Source organism: Helianthus annuus, chromosome 3 (assembly GCF_002127325.2).
Source record: "Helianthus annuus cultivar XRQ/B chromosome 3, HanXRQr2.0-SUNRISE, whole genome shotgun sequence".
NCBI lineage: Eukaryota > Viridiplantae > Streptophyta > Magnoliopsida > Asterales > Asteraceae > Helianthus > Helianthus annuus.
In genome coordinates, this window is record NC_035435.2 from 14,846,095 (window position 1) to 14,853,266 (window position 7,172).

Genomic DNA, 7,172 nt, shown 5'->3' on the forward strand with positions numbered 1-7,172 from the left:
AATTGCGAATTACAATTAATGAAGAGAGAGAGTGTCAGACGGGCACGGGGGCGTGTCCAGCGGACACGGGGCCGTGCCCAGCCTTCTGTTCAGCCTATAAATAGGGGTGCTTGGTTTCATTCCATCTCATCCCTTGGCACACCACCTCTCTCACACTTCATCCACCACCCACCACCACCATAACACCATCATCCACCACCATCATCTATTGTCCATCGTAGAGTGTGTGAGTCGTCTCGGGATCCAAGATTGATCGTAAGAGTTCTTGACAATCAAGGCCATGTTTGCCTAAGTCTCTTACATCACTTGGTGAAGACAAGTGTTTAGTATAATACTTTTTATTTTTAATCTTTTGCACTTTTTATTTGGTTTTGTATTAATGACTTTAATAACTAGTTACTTATGTTGAAGGTGATCTTTCCTTATCGTTTGTCCGTGGTGTCTTGGCGTTATTTTACTGTCTATATAAAATAAAAGATTTTCACCATTCATATCTCCACGGTCTATATGGAGGTATGTTGGCTACCTGGTCGGGGGTTAAGGGAACGGTTTGGTAAGGGTCTTGCCCTTGTTCAGCGTTTAGAGGTCCTGATTGGGACCTGGGTCAAATTTAGTAGGATCTCCTTCAATGCCCATAGGTATTGGATGGCGGGGATCCAAACTCTTTGACCCCCTCATAAGTTAACTACTATTAATACTATAACCCGACTATTTAGGACTGTATCCCTGCTGACTCAGACTACTTAGCCGAGGGTAACGTCACCGCCGAAAGCGGGGCCTACCACAATTTGCATTAATAACTTAATTCATTATCTTTCAATAATCTGACCCTTTAGGTTTGTATCCTTGCTGACTCAAACTACTGGGTTGAGGGTAACGTCGCCTTCAAAAGAGGGGCCTACTACAATAACTAAGATAATCTCTTAAACAAGTGCAAAAGTGCGAAAATAATCAAAGGTTATACTAACACACGTGTCGGATCCAAGTGATTCATCTTGTCTATCTGTTTTTATTTTATTTTATTTTTCAGCATTTAGTTAGTTTTTATTTTTCTTAGTTTAAAACATTTTTCTCACTTTTTTTGATTTGATTAGACGTTGAGGATAAACCGGTATTAAAAGCTCTTGTGTCCTTGGACGACCTCGGTATCTTACCAACACTATACTACGTCCACGATGGGTGCACTTGCCCATATGTGTGTTTAGTGATAGTGAATATCGTGTTTTATAAATTTAAAACTTGGCTAAAAGTGTAAAAAGAGCTTAAATATACATCTAAAATATAACACACTTCACGCACATCAAGTTTTTGGCGCCGTTGCCGGGGACACAAGGATTTTAAGAAAGTTAGGAATCAACGGCCTAGTCATATTTTTATTTTTTTCTTTAATTTTTAGGATTTTTCGTAGATTTTCAGCTTCTGCAGAGCCCAGCACGGGGTCGTGCCTGGTCGGGACACGGGCCGTGCCCAGCATCATTACTGGCAGTTTTTGTTTTCCAAGTTACAGAAGGCTGACCACGGGGCCGTGCCGGTGCAACACGGGGCCGTGTCCAACTTCCAGTAACTGGGATCTAGAAAACAATCACTGAAATTCTGACCACGGGCCGTGTTCGCTCAACACGGGGCCGTGGTGAACCTTCTGACCAACATTCTTTTCTGTTTTTATTGCAGGACTTGGAACCCGACGCCAACCTCACGTAGTGTATGAGCTCCAGTTCCAATAAAGACATAAAAGAACCACTAGAAGAACCCGAACGCTTTCTCAGAAAAAGGTTAAAAGCCAAAAACCAAGAGAAGGTTTCGGGTGATCCACCTCCAATGGCGGACCAACGTACCCTTATGGATTATCTACGACCCACCGTAGGTAATCTAGGCGCCGCTATCAATGCTCCGAATGTCGAAGCCAATAACTTCGAACTTCGGCCGCATTTGATACAAATGCTCCAAAACTCCGCAACCTTCCACGGGCTTGCGGACGAGGATCCCCATCTACATATAACTAATTTCTTGGAAATATGTGATACCTTTCGGATCAATGGAGCATCAAACGGCGCCATCCGCCTCCGTATGTTTCCCTTCTCACTAAAAGACCGAGCGAAAGCTTGGCTCAACGCCCTCCCAGCTGGATCGGTAAACACCTGGGATGAACTAGCCCAAAAATTTCTATATAAGTATTTCCCTCCTGCTAAAACTGCTAAGTTAATGGCTGAAATTAATACATATTCACAAGAGGACGGGGAATCCTTATATGAAACTTGGGAAAGGTTCAAGGAGCTATTACGCAAGTGTCCCCATCACGGCCTCGCAATATGGCAACAAGTATCCACTTTCTATAATGGATTGTTGCCACACACAAGGCAGACACTTGATTCTAGCTCCGAGGGACTTTTAGGTAATCGACGCCCACACGAAATATATAATCAGATTGAGGAAATTGCTCAAACCAATTTTCAATGGCATACCCCCCGGGGAAATAAGTCTATCGCCCCGGGCGCCCATAAGGTCGACGAAAGCACTTCTTTACAAGCCCAAATCGAGGCCCTTTCTTCAAAAATAAAAAAATTAGAAATGACAAAAACAGTCTCGGTTATGGCTTGTGAAGGATGTGGTGGGTCACATGAAAATTGGAGTTGCATGAAAGAAACGGACGATCAACAAGAAATGGTAAACTACATTGATAATAGACCTAGGCCGTCGGGTCCCCCAACGGGAACTTACAACCAAGGATGGCGAAACCACCCAAACCTCGGTTGGAGGGAACCCGGCAATAGTAGTAACCAACAAACCCAACGAACAAACTTTCAGCAACCAAGAAATGAGTCACAAAATTTCACTCAGCAACAAGGTGGACGAGAAAGGCTCGAAGATACTATATCTCGCCTCGTCTCTGACACTGATAAGAAAAACTCGGAAAGATTTCTACAATTAGAATCTAATTTTAGAAATCAACAAGCTAGCATTCAAAACATAGAAAAACAATTAAATCAAATAGCTCAAAATTTTTCCGAGAGAACGCAAGGCGCATTACCTAGCAATACCAAAACAAACCCAAAGGCGCAAGTTCACCTCATCACACTACGAAACCGCACCGTAGGGCCTGCAGAAGTGCCACCGCCAACGGAAGAAACAGTACTGACACCTCTGCAGGAGAAGAACTCTCCTCCATCACCAGAGCCGACCAAGGCTCCTCGAGTTCCGTACCCCGGTAGGTTAATTCGTCAAAAGACAAATGAGCAATTCGCAAAATTCGAAAGTCTGTTAAAACAATTGCACGTCAATATTCCTTTTATCGAAGTCCTAACCCAAATGCCCAAATACTCTAAATTCATGAGGGACTTCCTTACGCATAAGAAGAAAATTGAAAACTTGCAATTAGTTAATTTAGGCGAAGAATGCTCTGCCCTCGTGCTCAATAAACTTCCCCAAAAGAAAATCGATCCCGGAAGCTTCACGATTCCGTGCTCAATAGGGGAATCGCCCGTTCGCAATGCCTTAGCCGACCTAGGGGCTAGCATTAACCTCATGCCCTCATCAATGTTCAAAAGACTCGGCTTGGGAACCACGAGCCCTACAAAAATGAGCATACAACTCGCTGATCGATCCGTCAAATTCCCACAAGGTGTCATCGAGAATGTCTTGGTAAAGGTAAGCAGATTCGTTTATCCAGCTGACTTTGTCATACTCGATATGGAGGAAGACACCGAGGTCCCCCTTATACTAGGGAGACCCTTCCTTGCCACAGCCCAAGCAGTGGTAGATATGAATGACGGGACACTCACCTTGAGGTATGGGGATGATGAAGTGAAATTCGGAGTTGGGAAGAGAATAGAGGACGACGACCCGGTCAATTACATGAAGGTTATTGATTCAAGCTTGGATGCTGCTCTCTGACGATGTAACATGGGACGCCAGGCATCCCACTTAGAAAATATATAACCTCGAATCGGGTCTAGCCAAGGACCCTTATAAACGTGGCGCACCACGGAGGCATTCCGCGGAACTATCCTTAGTTTAGTTTAATCTTTTAGTTTTATTTTGCAGAATAAAACACACTCATGGTGGTAATGGATGAAAGGGGGAACGAGAAAAATGGACCCATGCACGAAGAACAGAGCAACCCGACACAAATCTCCATCACAGAAGGCTCAACACGGGCCGTGCCCAACCAACACGACCCCGTGCTGAGCCACCTGCAGAAAAACACCCAGTTCAGGTAACTGGACACGGGCCGTGTTCAGCGGACACGCCCCCGTGTCCAGGCTTCTGTTTTAATTCTTTAATTTTTGTTACTGACACCTGACCACGGGGCCGTGCCCGGTCACCACGGGGCCGTGTCCAGGATGCCAGTAACATAAATCTTTGCTTTTTAACCTACTTTTACACATTCTAATCAACCAAAAACCTTATTTTTAGACACATTGAGGACAATGTGTAATTTAAGTGTGAGGGGATGCTAAAACCTTGAATTTTGCAAATCCTAAATAAAAGCCTTACACAAAACTCTATTGGAACCGCTAAACACCCCAAATTTTTTCAAAAACTTTTTCATTTTTTTTATCATTTACTTGTCTTAGTTTAATTTGGGAATAACAAGTTCTAAAAAGGTTATATTTTTACAAATTTACAACCGATAGCGTCGTGATAACAAAGAACCAACATAAGAAAATTACGAAACGGCATAACAAGTCTAGTTAAAAATTCGATTATATATACTTGATCACATTAAAAACCCATTCCCACAAAAGTGAGTTTTGAGCCTTTATTGAGCACAAAAATATACATATTTAGACTAAATGCTCATTTTTCGTTTCTTGTGTGAATAGCCGCTTGGTTCTTACAACTCTAGAACTTGCCACGACGATACATTCCCGATCCTTACCAACTTAAACCCAAGTAAGTAAGCGATGGAGGCATTAGGACTAACCATATTTTTCTTTCTAAACCATTATTTTTCATTTTTTTACCACCTACCCAAAATCCCCCTAGATAGCCCCTTTGAGCCTAAACCTTTCATTTCATTACCCAAAACCCTTTTTACCCACAAAAAACCCTTTTTTATTTTTCACCCTTTATTTTAGTAACAAGCTCGGTTTTTCGTAAACTCGCCTTTTTATGTGATGAAAAAAAAAACAATGATGAAGTCAAAAACAAACAAAAGCTATATAAAAGCTTGTTTGGAGAAATACTTCAAAATAAAAAGTCACTAAAAACAAGGTATGTCACGAAAACCGACGCTTTTTACGATTTTCGCCCTTTTTTCTAACTAACCCAACCGACCACCTTTAACCCAAGCCTAACCCTTCACCCCAAAAGTCCTCTTGATATTTACAAAGGTAAAAAGTTAAAAAGGAGGAGGATTGATTGCTTGGCAAGCCTGCCGCTCACGAGTGATTCACAAAAAAAATCTACACCTTCGGCCGAGTGTTAAAGATCATTTGGTTTTTTTAAAAAAAGGGGCAATCGACGGTTATGCGCAGGTCATGGGTGATAAATGATGCTAGCATTCAATGATGGTAAACAAGTCAAAAATGAAAAAGTCAATGCAAGTCAAAGTAAACATTTTCAAAGTCAAAGTTGGTCAATTGCCAACTTTGTGTACCGATCAATGTTATTAAAAATCAACAACAATCGAAAGTACTTTTATTTTATAAACTACTACACTTTACATGCTGCATTTTATGATCTGAATTAGCTAAGTAACGAGCATGGCAAGTATAATTTAGGCCTTTATATGTAGAAGGAATTTTTAGAAATCCCGCAAGCTTGAGGCGTCACTCGAAATCCGCCGTTATTTCCACCCACACATGCCCTTCATCAAGCGTTTTCTGATAATCCTTTAGTTGTGCTTCTTGTAAGCGAGTTTGTTTGGTCTCTGATGTGTGTAAAATGCAACATATAAATCACATCAATTAAGGCATAAAACTAACCCTTTTTAAGTACTAATGTTGGAAAAAGAGTGTTTTTGTCTTTCTTTTGTATTTTCAGGATGAAATGAGCTCAAAATCACAAAAGAAGCAAAAAGACAACTAATTCTAGCATAAATACAAGAAAAGGAATAAAAGTAGACTGCCCGGACCCTCAACGGCACCCCCCAAGGCAAAGAAGAGAAAACAGAAGACTGAACACGCCCCGTGTCCAGCGAACACGGGGCCGTGCCCAAGAAGCAGCAGAAAAGACAAACTAGTAGAAGCTTCCATTGCCCACCACGGGGCCGTGTCCAGCGGGCACGGGGGCGTGGTGAAAGTACAGCAGGCGCATTAATTGTAATTGCGAATTACAATTAATGAAGAGAGAGAGTGTCAGACGGGCACGGGGGCGTGTCCAGCGGACACGGGGCCGTGCCCAGCCTTCTGTTCAGCCTATAAATAGGGGTGCTTGGTTTCATTCCATCTCATCCCTTGGCACACCACCTCTCTCACACTTCATCCACCACCCACCACCACCATAACACCATCATCCACCACCATCATCTATTGTCCATCGTAGAGTGTGTGAGTCGTCTCGGGATCCAAGATTGATCGTAAGAGTTCTTGACAATCAAGGCCATGTTTGCCTAAGTCTCTTACATCACTTGGTGAAGACAAGTGTTTAGTATAATACTTTTTATTTTTAATCTTTTGCACTTTTTATTTGGTTTTGTATTAATGACTTTAATAACTAGTTACTTATGTTGAAGGTGATCTTTCCTTATCGTTTGTCCGTGGTGTCTTGGCGTTATTTTACTGTCTATATAAAATAAAAGATTTTCACCATTCATATCTCCACGGTCTATATGGAGGTATGTTGGCTACCTGGTCGGGGGTTAAGGGAACGGTTTGGTAAGGGTCTTGCCCTTGTTCAGCGTTTAGAGGTCCTGATTGGGACCTGGGTCAAATTTAGTAGGATCTCCTTCAATGCCCATAGGTATTGGATGGCGGGGATCCAAACTCTTTGACCCCCTCATAAGTTAACTACTATTAATACTATAACCCGGCTATTTAGGACTGTATCCCTGCTGACTCAGACTACTTAGCCGAGGGTAACGTCACCGCCGAAAGCGGGGCCTACCACAATTTGCATTAATAACTTAATTCATTATCTTTCAATAATCTGACCCTTTAGGTTTGTATCCTTGCTGACTCAAACTACTGGGTTGAGGGTAACGTCGCCTTTAAAAGAGGGGCCTACTACAA

At 42.3% G+C, this 7,172-nt stretch overlaps 1 non-coding gene across 1 annotated transcript; it reads right to left on the reverse strand.

The window, feature by feature from the left end:
• Positions 1 to 2,196: 2,196 nt before the first annotated feature.
• LOC118490962 lies at positions 2,197 to 2,303 on the reverse strand. Its single transcript, XR_004890187.1, has one exon. It is a non-coding gene; the product is annotated as a small nucleolar RNA R71 (small nucleolar RNA).
• Between the last annotated feature and the right edge of the window lie 4,869 nt (positions 2,304 to 7,172).